This window comes from Lontra canadensis, unplaced genomic scaffold (assembly GCF_010015895.1).
Source record: "Lontra canadensis isolate GAN:19392208 unplaced genomic scaffold, GSC_riverotter_1.0 scaffold2, whole genome shotgun sequence".
Classification (NCBI taxonomy): Eukaryota; Metazoa; Chordata; class Mammalia; order Carnivora; family Mustelidae; genus Lontra; species Lontra canadensis.
In genome coordinates, this window is record NW_022630996.1 from 43,039,106 (window position 1) to 43,057,657 (window position 18,552).

The following is an 18,552-nucleotide window of genomic DNA, read 5'->3' on the forward strand; positions in this document are numbered from 1 at the left end:
GCTCCCCGCTGAGCAAGGAGCCTGATGTGGGGGTCCATTCCAGGACTCTAGGATCATGACCTGAGCTGAAGGTGGAGGCTTAACCGGCCAAGCCACCCCAGGCGTCCCCAGTAATAGCTTCCGGAAGCACTGTGTTGAGGAGGATTCTGAGGCCCTATTTAGACTCAGTAGGAAAGACAGCCTTGACTTAACAGTGATGTCTGGCATGAGGCAGGGAGTGGAGTAGCAAATAAGCCAAGCTATGTCACTGCTGATCTAATCCAATGCCTTCACTTCACAGGAAGAAAATGAGAAAACAGAGAATGGTGCTCTCAGAATCAGGAAGTGGTCATGATGGGAGGGGCAGGAACCCAGGTAATCTGACTTTAGAGGCCTCTGGACTTCCCCATCATGACATACTATTACCATCAACTTCCTTTACCATCTAAATATGTACAGTTGAGAGACATCTGCTTACCAATTATGAATTTCAGAGGCTTAGAACATTCAGCCAACTCTGAAAAATTCCCACCGTGGTGCGTATGTTTCCAAAGAGAAAAAGTATTTGTTCAACAGTTCAAAGAGGGTCTTCAGAAACTCCTACTATAGAACCATTGATCTCCACCAGAGTAGACATTCGGGTCCTTGCTTTAAAATAAAACCCTGAGGAGAAAGCTAATTTAGGACATTAATGAGATTTTTCAAGAATAATTAGCTCTGCATGGGATTCAGCTTTAATTTTGTTTCCTCTTGTTTTTGGGAGCTGGTGAGCCTGGAAGCTTATTTAGGAGAAGAGGAAATGGAAACTATGAAAAGGCACAGTACAATTCCTTTTTTCCTCGGAGGCAAGGCACAATATGAATATGAATAACTCTCACCTCCCGTCAAATTAACCGCTTCAAGTACAAATAGAAAAAACAAATAGACACACTTGGTTATTTGGAAAAAATTGAAGAAAAAGCCAAGAACGGTTTGCTAGTTTCAACAATAAAATCCTATGCAAATAACTTCCGTTAGGATTAAAGGCTTGTCTCCTGCAGGAAAAAACAAGCCAACCCCACAACAAACCAAACAATGCTAATGAAACAGGGTGAAGAGTGGGAGGGGGAGAGTGGAAATGAAAAAAAGAAAGAAAAAAGAGCTTGGAGGAGGAGGAGGAAAGAGCGAGCTTCTCTCCTAGAGAAGAATTACCGAAAAATGGAAGGGTTGGGAAAACAAAGTCTGAGCTGCTCAGGCACTCCGGTCTGGGCGTGGGCAAGGTGCTTCCTTGAATTCATTTTGAGTGGTCCGGGCACCTCCCAGGCATGTTCCTCCAGCTGGCGTTCCTCGGGTGCGGGCAGGGTGACTGAAGAATTTTGGAGTCATTAGATTTTAGATCTTCTCCACTAAGTTTCTCCGTGTGTGCGACGCGGGCAGCTTTCAGTGAGTTCATTCTGCAGCGTGTCCGGATCCTCCCGCCCTCGCTAAGCAGCCTGCCAGGTTCCAAACTGACAGTCCCAGACATTCCGCGACAGGGATGGTTCCAGAAAGTAGAAGATAGAACGCGATGAATTAAATGTGAATAGTGTGGCTCTGGCAGGAGACTTAGAAACCTCAATATGGGGCTAGCTGGGAGACTGGAAATGCCTCCAGTGCCACAAGTAATAGCGGCGCGTGAATTTAACATTTTGGAGCCTCTATTCTGTGTGGAGCACCAAGCCCAGCGAACCACACTCGTTGGGCAGCTGGGTCAGGTAGGTTAGCTGGGTCTTTGGGGAGGTTAAATACCTTGCATATTCCATTTCCTTTGCTTGGAACGCCTTTCCGGAGACTGAGGTGTAGTAGCTCCTTTCCCTGGTTCAGGAACCTGCACAGAAGCCACCTCCGCCAAGAGACCCTCAGAGCACTTCGAAACTCCCAATGCCTGCTTATGAAAACTCCGCATAGCAATTACCCCCGTGCTCATAGATCATCGCATTTACTCGTTTGTTTATATTTGTGTATGTTCTTGTTTATGGTGTGCTTCCCCTTAAAACCTCAGCTCCTTGAGAGCAGGAACCTGGTGTGCCATTATCACTGAAGCGGAGCCCGCATCTGTTCCAGGCGCACACAGTAGGCGCTCAGTAAATGCACGCGGTAGGCGCCGAGTAAAGGTTAATTTCCTTTCCACCCAGCCACCTGCGGCACTCGACACATCCGCAGTCTCCAAACTAGCCGCAGGTGATTAGCTGCTGCGTTCTTGGTAGGATCAAAGGAGGCGGAGGAGCGAGTGAGTAGTGAAGTCGGGTGGATTTCCTTGTCTCTCAAGGAGCTCCAGCAGTTTAATTTTAACTATGATGCTCTTTCTCCCTTCCCTCTTGCACACGAACAGCCTAACAAAAGGACCACTCTCCCCTTAAGTCTTCTCCTGGCACCCCGGCACGAATCTGCACCCACTGCCTCTGGATGTTAGGGTCACAGTCTTGGGCGGGTGTCCCACGCCGATTCTGTCCGTCGCTACCCGATGCCTGCAACCCTCCCTTCACTACGTCCCCCTGCCCTCCTTTGCCTCTGACTTCCTCAAGAGGTCGAGTCCTCTTTGCCTGTTAGCACGTGTGTCCCCTGGAACCATCTCCTTAGACCAGTTCCTCCCGCGCCGCCCTCGCTTCTCCCTGTTCTCTTCCTCTTCCCTCCTTCCCGGGCCTGGCAACGCCATTCGAGGAACATTTATTAAGCTCCTACGGCAGGCGGGCTGCGCGCTAGCCTGCCAGTAGCTCCTTTGCGACGCTGCTGCAGCTCTCCTCTCCCTCCTACCCTCCCATCTGCCGGAAACCGGAGTTCCAACTGCCATGACAGCGTCATGGAATCCGCTCGCTCCTTCCCAGTGCGTCGCTCCACCTTCTTCCTCAGGGTCGACTCCTCATTGGAGAGAGTGTGGTCACTCAGCCGTTCTCCCCGCCCCCTCAAGTGGCTCCGCCCCCAGGGCGGCCACAGGCTCCTCCTCCTCGTCCCCGCCCCTCGTGCAGCTCCTCCCGCTACTCTACTGGCGGCGCGCGGAGAAGTTCTGGGCAAAGTACCGGGAACCGGCCGCGCGGCCGCAGCGCCTTCGAGCCAGGCAGCGCAGCGCAGGGAGGACGGCAGCGCAAGGCGGACGGTACGCGGCGCGCGCTTCGGCCCCGCTGTCCTTCCACGAGTGCCGGTCCCCGCCTCGGTCTCCTGCGGCTGGCACGGAACTGTCTGCTGCGCGTTGCGGGGGGACCGGAGAAGGGCTTTGCCTCCTCCCGGGTCTGTGGACGAAGCCCGGAGCCGCACACCAGAGAACTAGGCGGCGTCCCCGGCGGCGGAGCGTGCAGGTGAGCGCCGGGACGCCCGGCAGAATGGTTCTGGGGTGGTGGGGGCCAGGGGCGGTGCGCGCTCGCAAGGGCTGCGATGTGGGGGGCGCCACCAGTCGCCGTGCGAGCAGCGTCTGTCTCCTGTCGTCCAGGGAAGAACCGGCTCCTGGGGCAGCCCCGAGCAGGGGAGATGGCTATAGCGGCCGGCGCCAGGCTCCGGGGAAGTAGGACCGGCGTCCTGCTCTTAAGGGGACGGTTTGACCCGGACTGACGGTGAGAAGACGCCGAGCGCAGGAGCCTGAGTCCGGGCGCCCGAGGGTTGGGAGCGGAGAGGTTGTCCTGGGCAGCCAAAAGGCGCGGCGCCGGGGCGAGAGGCACAGGAAACCTGTGTAAACTGGACCGAGCGCAAGGCTTTGCCACATCCGCGGGATGGGGCGTGCTTGCAGGCGCCTGCTCGCCTGCATCCCCTGGCTCGGATTGCCCCACTCCCGGTTCTCCCCGCCAGGGGCACTCGCCCCTTGGGTGTCCCAGCGCCCTAGGAAACGTTTGCAGCCTCTGGAGTCCCTGCAGGGCATTGTGGTAGATCGTCCAGATATTTATTTCTTACCGGGGCAACCCGCCGTCCTTCGTTAATGCAACTTGCCGGCCACATTGTGCACACTTGTACTCTTCCTTCTCCATCTCACAAAGCATCAGTGTCAGTCGGGACCCTGAGCTGCGGGGACTCTGAAGTTGTCGCTTTTGGCGTGTCTGGGAACTGTGCTAAGGTGCATCGGAGGCCCCTTCCATCACCCCCCTCCCTGATATTGCACTGATCCTCATAGTTTGAGAACTGGGTTGGGCGTTTATAAATATTTTAAGCTGCAGCTGCAAAAGAGATCCTAACACAGGTAAAGATGTAGGCCTGACTTCTGATCATCCCCACTCTATATCTAAGCCTCATACAAGGTGAGGTTCCCCCTTCTGGCCAAGGGACACCAACCGGGCAGGCCTGGGCTGAAATGCACCCTAGCTAAATGACTATTTCAATTCTCCCCCTCACACCCCCAGCGTGCTGGGCACTCACCGTTTTTGGTGTTCCTCGTAGCACTCCTCTCTCTCAGAAATTATCTCCTTGGGCTGTTTAGTGTCTGCCTTCCTCCACTAGAATGGAAGTTCCAGGAAAGCAAACACCTTATCTGTCAAAAACAGTGCCTGACACACAGTAGATATGCAAGAAAAAAAAATATGAAATAAATGAATAAGAACTTCTCTGTAAAATATGAAGAAAGGTGACTTGATACCTGGGTTTTATTTTCATGCTTATTTATCCGTTTTTTTTTTTTTTTTTTTCCTGTTGGGAAAATTAACAAATACCAGTAACTGCTATAGGTTGAGTACTTAATAAATCGATATGTGCTAGAACTTTATATAGATTAGCTCATTAAACATTATCATAGTCTTGTTATTAGCTAGGTTTTTTTTTTTTTTTTAAGATTTTATTTATTTGAGGGTGAGAGAGAGCATGAGGGGGAGAAGGTCAAAAGGAGAAGCAGACTCCGCATGGGGCAGGAAGCCTAATGCAGGACTTGATCCCCAGACTCTGGGATCATGACCAGAGCCAAAGGCAGTGGCTTAATCAGCTGAGCCACCCAGGCACCCCTATTAGCTAGGTATTTCTAAGCAGATGGGAAATTGAGGCTCTAGCAGTTTAGCCAATTTCCCCAAGATTATCCTGGCAGAACTAAAATTCAAGTTCATTTTCTGTTGTGCTGGACCACTTCCAAGAAAGTAAAATATGGTTTTCACTATTACAGCTGATAGACGTTTAGCCTTATTTGTAATAAAAACTATTGCTTAGTCAAAAGAATATTTGGTGCTTTATCATTATTGAGATACAGTTTCGATACTAGCTAGTAGTTACATTGTAGCTACACACTAGCAAGCTTCGAAGGTTGCGTTATCTCATTCAATAATCATCTTATAGGAGCATCTTATAGGCAGTGTTTTGAGGGTGTCTCCATTTTTCAGATCAAGAAACTGCAGCCTAGGTTCAAGAATTGCCCCATCAATAGTAAATTGCTGAGCTAGATTTTGTTAATAGTCTTTCTGACTCTGAATCTTTAGCTCCTTCCACAGTACGAAATCTCTCCTGTTCCCATGATTTAATTAGTTGTTAACGATGGAGTCAATGATGCGTTAAAAGCATGTGAGGTTGGGCTGTAAATTTACCGCTGCTAGTATCAAGTGTCTAGTTGTATAGTTTTCTGAATTGTTGAGACTCTTACTGCCATTGATTTTTGTGGTTGAGTTTATGGTTTGTGGGCTTGGTATGGGGGACTTTTAATAAGGAGGAAAGGAAATAATTTCACTTACATTGAAACTTTTACCGAAATCTAAAGAGAAATCAGTTGGGTTTTACCCATTATGGTAAATGAATTCTGAATGCAGTAATGCTATATGCCTCTTAAGGAAAGTTCTGGAAAGCCAGCTAGTTGTTCTTTTTCCATATGTAGAACTGAGGAGAATCCGAAACCACAGCTAATTCTAAATGCTTCTGCAGCAGCCTTTTAGTAAAATAACTACGTTTCAGCTCTTTGTATTCTTGTAGGAAACTGAGGGCAAGGAGAAGTTAAATAAGAATTTCATGGTTACCACCTAAAGGGCTAATGGCAAAATAGAGGTGGAAAGGAATTTGTGATCCTTTTTTCCCCCTACTTCTATTCCAGTTTTAGGGGGTAGAATAACGTTTTTCCCTTACACGAGGGTCTGAATAATCCAGTTTTATCTATAATGTGCTTTTTGGAAGTGCTATGTTTTTAAATTGTTAATTCCATTTCAGGAGTACTCCAGGGAGGGTTGGGGAGCCCTCCAACCTAGAATACCCACAGAAGTAATGGGAGTGTGTGTACAAAGGAGGATGGAAGCTGTTCAGCTGAAAGAGCCTTCCATGGATAATTGAGAGTTGTTTGTAGTTCCCTGTGAATTTCTCTTCTGTCTGCATCTTATTCATCAGCTTTTGAGCTCTCTCTTCTGGAAAATTCCCTCTTGAGTTCCCAATCACAGGCCACCCTCATGCGTACCCCAGTTCTTGGCGTTCTCCTCCTCAGCACCTTTCATATCGATCCTTTCCTGTTGCCCCTGCACCATGATCACTACGGGGTCTTAGGGACTTCCGCACGCTGTGCTAACGTTATTTACAGGTGGATGCTCCTCCCTCAGGCTCTCCTGTACGTTACAGTCAGGTGAATTCTTTAAGTGCTGTCATTATGTTGTTCAGAGTTCCTGAGTGGCTTATATAGTTAATAATAATGAAATTAATAAAAGCAGTGCTGCCACACTTCTTGTGCCATACTGTCCTGTGTGCTGTAGATGAGTTATTCCTTTAATCCTCAGAGCAACACCAGAGTAGGCACTGTGATCATTTTTTAGGTACTGTCATTTTTAAAGATTTTATTTATTTATGAAGGAGAAAGGGAGAGAGGAAAAAAGCATGTGTTTGGAGGAGGGCCAGAGGGAGAGGGAAAAGCAGACCTCCCTCCTCCCCCACCCCCGGTGAGCCTGATGTGGGGCTCCATCCCACGACCCCGGGTTCATGACCTGAGATGCATAACTGACTGAGCCAACCAGGTGCCCCGGGTAGGCACTATTTTTATACCCAGTTGAGGGTAGGAAAAATTTTACTCCAGATGAGGCTGCTTTACAGCTAAGACTAGATGGACCTGAGACTGAAACCCCAGGTCCTTTCTGTCCCCATTTGAACCTGGAGCCCTTAGCCTAGAATCAGGATCTGGCAGCCTGGGCTCAGTGCCCACCTTCACCCTTCGTTCCCCAGCCCTGTGCACAGGCAGCCTGAACTTTCTTCAGCAATGGAGCATTTTGCCTTTGCGCCTACACTCTTGTTGCCTAGAAAGCTCTTTCACTCTCTCTTACTGTGAAAAACCCAAGTCTTTCAAGGCTGAACTCATAAGCCACTTCTGCCAGAATAATCTCCTTGAACTCAATCTCTTACAGCATTAAAAAAAAAAAAAAAAAAAAAAAAAGTGTGAGTCCCCAGTTCAGTTTCTGACCTTTGAGTATGTGGATTTCTTTCTTTAGCACTCTGTTCCTTTCATTCCTCCCCCCAATTCTTTTTTTTTTTTTTTTAAGATTTTATTTATTTATTTGACAGACTGATCACAAGTAGGCAGGGAGGGGGGGGAAGCAGGCTCCCCGCCGAGCAGAGAGCCCAATGTGGGGCTCAATCCCAGGACCCTGGGATCATGAACTGAGCCAAAGGGAGAGGCTTAACCCACTGAGCCACCCAGGCACCCCAGCACTTCATTCTTTTTATTGCCTACCACCTCCTCGATGTACTTAATACCATGTTTTATTTATCCATTTGCCCTTTGATGGGACTGGTCTTGCTTAGTAAAGCCTCCTTGAGTGGTCCTAATGTGCAGTCAGGAACTAAACCACAAGTCCCTTCAGTCTTGTTTATTGTCCTGTCTTGGGGCTAGAGCAGTGTTTGGCACAAGATAGATGTGTAAGAAACATGTAAGTGAAGGAGCATTTTACTAAAAGTATAGCTCCTGTTACATCAGTGTCCTCAAACAATGTCATTAAAAAGCGATCCTTGTGATTGATTGTTTAGATCCCAATCTGAGCAACTGTACAACTGCTAAAAAAGAAGATAAGGAAATTTGAACATGGATGCAGTGTTACAATTTTTTAAGCATTTGCTTTGGAATAATCTGCAGTTAGGCAGGGAGTTTAGAGGGAACCAGTAGTGATGATTGAATCTGGGTGATGAATTCATGGGGTTTTTTAATACTCTTCTCTATATTTGCTGTTGACTAGGGTGGCCATTGGCCACGTGTGGCTGCTGAGCACTTGAAATACAGGGAATCCTTATTGCAATGTGTGACAAGTGTAACATATAGGCTGAGTTTCGAAGAGGTAGTACGAAAAAGAACGTAAAATCATCTCAATTTTTGTTTCTATGTTCAAATGATAGTTTGGACATACTACAGTGATATATAATTAAAACCAATTTCACATGTTTCCTTTTACTTTTTTTAATTGGCTACTTAAAAATTAAAATTACATATATGGGACATATTACCTTTCTGTTGGGACACTGACTTTCAGTGTTGGGAAGTGCTGTATACTTTTACATATATCTGAGAATTTTCAAAATAAGTTAAAATCAAAGACATTTGATTTTTTTTAGAAGTCCGAAGTAAAATATTTTTCATAAATGACCCCTCTTATAGGAAAAGATTGAGAAATATTTATTTGTTCGGAGATGAGACTTTGTAGAAGCTTAATAGCAGATGGGCTTGCAGTGTCATTCCTGGGCTTGCTTCACCTGTGTGGACATTTAAAACCTCTTTGACAATAAATGGAGTAGCAGCATGAGGGACTTGTTCCTTTAGTGATTTATCTGATTCTTTTGTTTTAAAATTGATGAAATATTTCCCTCATCTTGGAAAAATAGAGAAAATGCAATGGTAATGTCATTGTTCTTACTCACAGTGTTTATACCCTGAAATTGAATTTTTCTGGACTTGATTTATAATCACTCTGCCTAAATCTGTTTGTTTGTGAGTCAGAATGTGATTGTTTCTAGGTTCTCCAAGACCCCTGGAATATGAGCAGCGTATGATGCTTAAATAATAATAAGTGGATTTATGGCTGAGAAGCACATTGCTTTCATATAAAATTTCTTTAGAGGAGCATTATGTCAGTTTCTGGATGTCTGTGTTTCCTCACAGAGAGTGGACCTGAATTGAAAAATAGCTTTAATGTAAGTAGAACAGAATCAAATTGCCACAAACAGCCCAAGAGATCATCAAAGGATCTGTAACTGTCCATATAAAATCAGATTTATTATTTTGTTTACTCTCTACAGTTAACATGTTAAAATCTGATTTTTTAAATGATGTGTGCATAGGGGCATCTGGTGGCTCACATGATTAAGCATCTGCCTTCAGCTTAGGTCACAATCTCCATGTCCTAGGTTCAAGCCCCGTGTCAGCCCGTATCAGGGGAGTCTGCTTCCCCCTCTCCCTTTACCTCTCCCCTTGCTTGTGCTCTCTCTTTCCCTCTCAAATAAATAAAATCTTAAAAAAAATGTTTGGGTCAAACACTTTTCTCCATATAATGTTTCTCCACTTACATATTAAAATGTAGTACCATTGAAGATTCCCATACTTGTTTTCGTTCTTGATATCAAATACTGTAATACAAGAACTTCATAGTTTAACTTCTATAAAACACATTTTTCTTTCCCAAATTGTTTGTGGTGGACAGTGATCTGAAATGTTTCAAAGCAAAAGCTACATAATATTATTTTTAAAATCTCACAAACAGGGGCGCCTGGGTGGCTCAGTGGGTTAAAGCCTCTGCCTTCGGCTCAGGTCATGATCCCAGGGTCTTGGGATCGAGCCCCGCATCGGGCTCTCTGCTCAGCAGGGAGCCTGCTTCCCCTCCTCTCTCTCTGCCTGCCTCTGTCTACTTGTGAGCTCTCTCTCTGTCAAATAAATAAATAAAATCTTTAAAAAAAAAAAATAAAAAAAAATAAAATCTCACAAACATTATTAAACTTGAAGTAAATGCCTCCCTGGAATGAAAACTTGGGAGTGGGATTTCTGCTCTTATACGTAAGAAGTATTTATTGAGGATGCACACTGTGTCAGGTGCCAGACTGTGTACTGGGGATATGGTAATGAATAGACAGATGTGGAACCTCCCTTCAAGAAGCTTACAGTTTAGATAAGGAAGGGAGATATTAAACAGTCACAGAGAATTCGTTAGTTACAGTGGGGCTTTGTGGCTCAAAGGGAACCGAGTCTGAATTGTAATTGGGACTCTGGGGAGAAAAGTTCCATTTTTCTGTAGGTCATGATTCAGGCTGCTGATTGTCTAACGAAGGAGGGAGAAAGAGAACAGGGCTGGGAATCCTCAGAGGATAACCGAAGCAAAACCCTGCCCTATTTGTGTCTGTTTGCTGCTTGCGTTGTGGGAAGGGAGGCCAGGTGGAACTGAGTGGGAAGAGGGATTCAGTGTTTCTTTTGAACTTTTGAATTGCTTTCTATGATGCTATACAGGTTTATTTGCTACTGGGAATTGAATCCGAAGTTGAGTTTTTACCGCCTTTGTAACTGAAATTGAATGAGATAAAACAACCTGTTCTCTAGAAAGTAGCTGAAAATCACTTGCTGGTTCTAATTCCAAAGTAGCTCATTGTCTAGTAGCTGAGATGCCGTGAGTTTGGGGTATTTGAAGGCCTCCAAGAATATAGGGAAGACCCACTTGGGTTTTTCTTATGGGTTCAGAGCTGCTTCAAGCAGAGTTCTAGTGCATATGGGATTAACTAAGGTGTCCTTTGGAGCCTGTTGGCGTCCTTAGGGAATGGGGAGCCATGCTGCCTTGAAAGGCAGTGATGATAATTACCAAGTAATGGAAACAGCAGTGGCAGCTAGTAACAGAAGCCCTTGCTGGGTGCCACAGACCCCTTAGATCTTTGGATAACTTGGGAGGTGGCTGTCATCGTCTCAGTTTGCCAGTGACCAAACTGAAGCTGGGGAGCCATTACTGGTTCTTTGGTTGTCCAGCACCTACTCACCCTTCCTGATTTCCATTTGAGGAATCACTTCTTTGCATGTGGTTTGCTGAGACCAGAACAAGGTCTCCATTCTCTTGGACCCCGGGTGGCCCTGTGAGCCAGGCTGGACTCTGGGTCCAATGCCAAGGACTGTGGAGGTTCTGCTGCTGAGGGTGTGTCCTGACTAGACCATGCCTGTCTGTGCCACATGGTTGTGGTCTGGCTTCCATTCCTGTGCAGTTGTGCCAGGGCTTGCCTCTCAGCTCCTCCTAATTCCTTAAGCTGGTTGTGGCGAGCAAAATGGAGACTCTCATGTCAAGGAGAATGTGTCATCAATGAGGCAAGCAGTTAAAGGTACTGCAGATAGAAGGTACCTCCGCTACCCATGTCAGCTGACTCCCTGGAACTGATAAGGAACTGAACCAGAGGAGGCCTACTGGGACAGAGACACATTAAATCCCATGAAAAGGGGAGGATTGGGATGCCTGGGTAGCTCAGTCGGTTAAGTGGTTAAGCATCTGCCTTCAGCTTAGGGCCCTGGAATGGAGCCCTACATCTGGTTTCTGCTCAGCAGGGAGCCTGCGTCTCCTCCCTCTGTCTGCTCCTCCCCCTGCTTATGTCCCCCCTCTGTAATAAATAAAAGTCTTTAAAAAAGTGGGGGGCATCAAGCTGTCAGACTCTCCAGACCTGACCCTTCTATGTCTAACCATGTGAAAAAGGCAGCTGCCAGTAAGGCTTGCCGGATTGATCTCAGCAGAATGGATCCTTCCTGCTTGAACATAAGAAGCAGTAACTGCGGAGAGCTGACCCAGACCAGACCAGAGCCAGGCCTTATCTCGGCTGCGTGCCCACAGACTGACTGCATGTTTGCTTTCTTAACTTCCTACACCCCTCTGTTATGTGCTTGTTGTGTGGCCTGTCTTATGTTCTGCTCTGTGTGCTGTGTAAGAAGCCAAGTTTAATCACATGGTGAAATGTCACTGAGTTTGAAATCCTGAACTTGCTTTAGAATTAGGATTAACTTTGCGTTATGACTAAATAAAGCTGGCTTTAGAAAGACAACTCGTGTGTGTGACTTCCTAGTGTGCTCATTACACTGGTGTTTTTCCAAAATATTTTTTTGGGGTTTCATTTGCCAAGTTGGTTTCTTTGACTTCCTTGACTTTGACTTTGACTTTGACTTTGACTTCCTCTTCCTCTCAGAGAACCCCTGGTTGTCATAGGCCTGGAGAGGCTTAGGTAGTTTACTGACAGTCACAGAGGGAAAAAGTGAACCAGCATGCAATCTGATCATTCTGCTTCTCCTGCCAGGCCCTTGACCAGAGGGCCCCTCGGTGTGGGGAGAGCCCTGGACTGGGAGCCAGAGAATCAGCAGATGGGTGCCATCCCAGCAGTGTCTCTGCCTCTGTGGCCATGGCCATTCACCACCTTTTTAGGCCCAACTGGGAGGACAGGATGAGATCTACCTATATCTAAATAATATCGGCTTAAGAAGATTTCCTCCCCCATGAGATTTTTGGACCTATGTTTCTAAAGGCCTTCAGTTTGAGGTTTGAAGTGTGGTCTGAGACAGTGGTTTTCAAAGTGGGTTCCAGGATTTGCTGTGTCAGCATTCCCTGGGAACTCATTAGAAATGCAGATTCTTGGGCCTTCCCCCAGACCTGCTGAATCTTCTGATTCTCTACCAGTGGGCCCAGCAATCCGAATTTTTTTAAGCCCTTTGGGTGATTCTGATGCCCCAAAGGCATTTTCATTTCCTTAAAAACAATTTATTGCATCTAAGGGGCTACCTAGAAGCAGGGAGCATGAAAAAAATGGAACAGCGCTGCTCTCAGGGGACAGTCATTCCAGGAGGCAGATATAAAGGCACAATTGGTGAGAGACAAGAAGGGGTGGGTGCCGGCTGGGAACACGGTATTGCCCGGTTGGAGGAGCATGGAGGCACTTTTGCAGAGAAGTGGGCATTTGAGCCAAGCCTCAAAGGATGCATAGGGTGAAGGACGGGAACAGAGGGCTAGGTAGAAAGCACATCCTACAGCGAATGCAGGATGAGTCAGGGCCGTAGCATTTTGAGGAATGAGGAAACTTCCAGAGTGATGATAAGAATGGTTTTAAATGGGGAAAGTGAAAGGATATGAGAACAGAGAGGGGTCCTGAATCCCCAAGAGGGTTTGGACTTTATTCTGTAGACAGTGAATACAGAGGGGACATAGCAGGAGCCCTCTTAGAGGAAGTATCCTAGTGCTGGTGGAGAAGGTCTGAGGTTCGGAATACAAGCACGGCGAGCCTGACCTGGGGTGGTGACAATGGAGAAGAAAGGAGAAAGACAACTCAGAAATATTGGAAGATTAGAATGACAGCCCCTAGGTATTCTAGTGATCTGGGCAGGGGCAGGGGGTGTGGGGGCATTGAGGGAGAAGGCAAAGATGATTCTGTGGGAGATAATAACCGGTGTTGGTACCAACAGGTATAAAAGTTGGAGCCTTACGGGGCGCCTGGGTGGCTCAGTGGGTTAAAGCCTCTGTCTTCAGCTCAGGTCGTGATCCCAGGGTCCTGGGATCGAGCTTCGCATTGGGCTCTCTGCTCCGTGGAGAGCCTGCTTCCTCCTCTCTCTCTCTGCCTGCCTCTCTGCCTACTTGAGAAAAAAAAAAAAAAAAAGTTGGAGCCTTACATCATACCTGCCAGAAAGATAAATTCCACATGGATTGAAACTTTTAAGACAGTAGGCAACAAATCAGGGCTTTTGTTTTTGTTTTTGCTTTTCCAGAGAACTGGTTGATAAACATTTACTGGTACCCACTGTAGATCATACATATAAAGTATCTTTTGAAGCGTGTACAAGAGGTTGGTAATGTCAGATTCCCCAAGAAAGGGAGAGTGGTGGGAAAAGGACAGGTGTGCTCAGGATTGAAATTGTACCTCTTGAGTTTTGTTCCACATCAGTGTGTTATTGTGCAGTAAATATTAAAGCAAACACATAAAGGAACTTTAGAGTTTCAGGCATACGTGACGGTGTTATTTAAGGTGCCATGAATACTCTAAGGGAAAATAGGAAGATTGAATAGATTTTAGGGAAAAGGAAAGCTTTTGGGTTTGAACATGCTAAGCTTGAGGTGTCTGACTGACATCACTGGAAATGTCTGGTGGGTAACTCAGAGAAGAGGGCGAGGCTGGTAATCACCTCTGTGAGTCAGCCAGTCCAGGCGAAATTGTGGCAGTTGAGGTTTCCAAGGGAGGCCCAACCTGTACAACCTTTTGGGTGGGTCTCCGGAGAGAAGGTGGGGCGATAGATGCATGTGGTCCTTTGAGAAAGGCTGGCTAAGAGGTCGGTCGGGGAAGGGCAACTTGTCCTAAGATGGGAGGACCGTATACTGATAATGGTAGTAGCTTCCTTTAATGGATTATCTACAAAAAAGTGAGGCAGTCTTCTCAGTACTTTTTGAAAGAACATTACTTAATTTCCTTCTTGCAGCCACCCAGTGGTGGTGGCAGCGGGACTGTTACTTCCCAGATTGCCAGTGAATGCAGGTGAGTAATTCCAAAGAATAAACCAGGAGAGAGCTTCTGGTGCAGGGGAGATGCGAACAGAGCAGGACCTTGAAATGTGGTAAGATTGTAAAGATCAAGACATTTTAGGCCAAGGGGATGTTGAGCAAGGGCTGGAAGAGGTGCTGTCTGATGTAGCTGGAGGGTAGCGATTCCGGGGAGCTTGAGGGCAGGGCAGTATGCCGACCTCTGCAGCTGGGAGCCACAGAATGTTGTAAAAATTGGAATATACTTTCATCAGTGTAAATGCTCTCTTACTGGAGAAGTTATTTGGTGTTCCTTGGTGGGGAGGAGGGTTGGTGGGAGACAAGAGAAGTTATGGTAAAACTTCAAGCTAGATCATGTTGGTGGCTCTAAGGACAGGTGTTCGGGGTCCCTGCAGACTGGAAATGTGGGGCTAGTGCCAGCTCGCTCTTAGTTGGTTTTCTGACTCTCGGTCAGTTTGCCTATGGGATGGCATATCGTTTATCTTTTTTCTTTTATCTGTCAGTAAATTATGGGCTACAGCCTCTATATTCCAGGAGGCTGTTGATGGGGAATAAGGGAAGTGGAAGTGAATGGAGAGAAGGATTATTGGCCGGCATATATTTTTATGCCAATGTTTTATTTATGAGCTGTGCTGAGACATCGTCTTCCTGTCTCACTCAAGACCCAAGCAGTTGTGCCTCTGTTCTTCAGAGAGACTCTGTGTCGGCAATTTTTTTTACCTTGTCAATGTACATGTACACAGACAGTATACGGTTTGCCCTAATTAGGTGTTTCACTCCATCTTTTTCAAGCCCCATCCTGTCTGATGTTTACTGTATGTATATCCTTAGGAATAATGCCAGTATTGAGTCAGAAAGGAAAGGGGTGGCAGCTGTGGCCTAAACGTGGTTCAGAGGAAGGATTGCATGGGCTTCTTGGTGCAGACCTGCTAAGGAGCTGTACTCCTGACTTGCAATTCCTGTTTTTCTAGTAGCATTCCAGTCTGTTTGTTACTTTCAGTGCTGCACCATTTGTTCCTGGTTTAAGGGCCTGGAAATCTCTGGTTCTCTGGCATCCCAAGGTTTTATTTTTACACGTGTTTGCAGATAAGCGTGGATGGGTGTCTGCCTTTTCTGATGCACAGATTAAGACACCTAGTCTGACGAAGGCCTGGGACCAGAAGGACAGAATGTTGGAATCTGGGTATTGGTAAACTGTTTGGTGGAATGGTCCTGAGGGGTGCCCTGATTTCCCTCATTGCTAAGCACTTGATAGATTAGTTGGGCCAAATAAAGCCATGTTCTTGTGTCTTGCTCTAGCTACTTAGCTCACACTGATGCTTAGCATATCATGGCCTTGTGCACCTCCCTGCAGCTAGCTAGTACTATGTCTCCTCCACACTGTCAGAGGAGTTCTGGGAGAATTGCCTAGGAGTCAGTAGAGGTGAAGGGGACTCCGGAGGAGATGGAGGCACGGGGTTGCTAATGGGGAAAGAAGCCAGCTGGAGGAATGTGGCCCATTTGATTGGGACTCATAGTTATCCCTGAGATCTGTCATTTTCTCTGGGGCGATGGTTCCAAGCTCCAGCAGCTCCAGAATGATCTGCAGGGCCTGTTCAAACACAGCTTGCTGATCCCCGGGCCCTAGAGTTTCTGATATAGTGGATCTGTGGTGGGGCTCGAGATTCTGCGTTTCTAACAGGTTCTCAGGTGATGCTGGTGCTGCTGGCACTGGGACCCCTTTGAAAATCCAAACATTGGTTCAGTAGGCAGAAGACTGAGTCTGCTCTGACTTGGGAAAGGACCGGAGAATTCTGGTTATCATCATGGCTAGGTTATCATAACCACCATAATTTGTAGGGTATTTCCACATTTCTAAATCACATTGATCTACTTTGCTTCTCACAACAAAATAACACTGTGAGGTAGGCAGGAAAGGTATTAACCTTGTTGCATAGTTGGGGAAAATCTGAGTGCGGACCTTGGCTAAGGTGAGTCACTTACCCGAGGGGCAAATTGCAGAACTGAGACTGTGTCTAGATTTTCTCATTGTAGCTGTCGTGGTCCTTATAGTTTCACTAGCCTTTACTGCTGGTGAAGAGCTTAGAGATGAGCTGCTCTGAGAATGCTCAGACTTTGTTTTAATCACCCTCCTGACTCCAAAATAGCTTTTCATTTTAGAACAGTTTTAGATTTCCTGAAAACTTGTAAAGATACTAGAGTTCCCTATGTCTCACACTTAGTTTCCCCTATAGTAACTATCTTACACAAGGAAGGTTCATTTGTCTCAGTTAATGAACCAACACTAATACATTATTATTAACCAAAGTCTCTACTTCATCCCAACTTCCTTGGTTTTTACTTAATACATTTTTGCTATTCCAGGATCCCTTGTTTTTTGTTTTTGTTTTTGTTTTTAAAGATTTTATTTATTTGACAGAGAGCGATCACAAGTAGGCAGAGAGTCAGGCAGAGAGAGAGGGGGAAGCAGGCTCCCTGATGAGCAGAGAGCCCAATGTGGGGCTCAATCCCAGGACACTGAGATAATGACCTGAGCCGAAGGCAGTGGCTTAATCCACTGAGCCACCCAGGCGCCCCAGGATCCCTTGTTTTTGATTACCTTGACAATTTCGAGGCAGGCTGGTTGGCCATTTTGTAGAATGGTCCTCAGTTTGGATTCGTCTGGTGTTTTTCTCATGACTAGACTAGGGTTATGTGTTTGGGGGAGAAAGATAACAGAGTTGAAGTGCCATTCTCCTCACACCAGACTGAGGGTACGTACTGCCAACATGATTTATCACTCTCCATGTGACCTTGGTCAGCCACTTGAGGTGCTGTTTGTCAGGTGTCTCCACTGTGAAATTACTCTTTACCCAGCCCGCTTGTGCAGGCCACACCTAAGGAGTGGGGGGTTGCGTTCACCTCCTTGAGGTTGGAGTAGCTACATACATTATTTGGTGTTTTCTGCATGTTGGGTTTGTCTATCCCTCATTTATTGATTTTTTCAGTTAATAGGTATATCTGTGGGTTCATGGATGTTTATTTTACGTTTTGGGTTATGATCCAGTAATGCTTTATTTTGTCGCTGTAATTGTACCGGTTTTGGCTGGTAGGTGCACTTCCAGTTGGTTCCTCTGTTCTTTTGACCTAAGCCCATCATTGGCGATTTTTTTTTAGGATATTCTTACTTTCTGGAGCTACAAGTTGCTCTAGATTCATCATCTATAATTCCTGTGTCAGCCCTAGAACAGTGTTTTTTTTTCTTTTTTTTTTTTTGAGATTTTATTTATTTGTTCGATAGACAGAGATCACAAGTAGGCAGAGAGGTAGGTAGAAAGAGAGAGGGAAGCAGGCTCCCTGCCGAGCAGAGAGCCCAACATGGGGCTTGATCCCAGGACCCTGAGATCATGACCTGAGCTGAAGGCAGAGGCTTAACCCACTGAGCCACCCAGATGCCTCTAGAATAGTGTTTTTAATGTTGGTCTTGATCCACTAAATTGATTTTATCATCTGCTACCTAAGTCACTACCCACAGTGAAAACACGGACCCATTTCTGCCCATCATGTGTTAAAAATGAGGACATCAGCATCTTAAAAGGTGAGATGGCTCACCCAAGGTCATGAGTAGTTGGTAGCAAAGCTGGTGCCACGACCAGCTCCAGGTCCTCTAGATTTCTAGGCCTGGGTCTTTTCTATCATTTTCTGTTGGCAACTTCTGCCATTCGGACCCTAGGTCAGCATTCTCCCACCTTACCCACGTGTCTGTGTGTAGGCAATCAGATGTGAACTCAACTTGACATACTGCTGTCTGCCCAGGATAGGTATGAGAGCGTACTGGCCACATTCCCTGGGGAGACTGCCCCGGCAAGTGTGTGCTTTCCAGTCAGAGTGGAGTTGTGTAATGTGAACGACTTAACAAACCCAAAGAATGTGACCACTGCTGTCAGCACTTCACTACTGCGGTTCTCCATGACTGGTCTGTTTTGTGGAGAAGTGGGGACAGAATGCAGGCTCCTTGAACCCAGGCACTCTTCATTTGAAAATTCTCCCCTTTCAATGGGGGAGGCAAACAGAACGGAATTCAAGCAGCAAAACCTTCAAAGTTCACTTCATGATATGAACTCCTGGGATGCACAAAGAGCTGAACAAAAAGGGTTTTGGTGTTCTGAAGACCCAAGCAGCCTGTTAGTAGGGTCTGGTGTGA

General features: G+C 46.4%; 1 protein-coding gene across 4 annotated transcripts in view; it reads left to right on the plus strand.

Annotated features, from left to right (window-relative positions):
* The first annotated feature begins 3,153 nt into the window (after positions 1-3,153).
* The window catches only part of OSBPL3 (oxysterol binding protein like 3), a 168,483-nt gene continuing 153,084 nt past the window's right edge, over positions 3,154-18,552 (plus strand). For 2 of the 4 annotated variants that reach the window (XM_032872996.1, XM_032872999.1), the window contains exon 1: positions 3,154-3,290. The gene's annotated coding sequence lies outside the window, so the exon portion shown is untranslated. The remainder of the gene's footprint in view (positions 3,291-18,552) is intronic. The other 2 variants (XM_032873003.1, XM_032873005.1) reach the window with 1 other exon arrangement.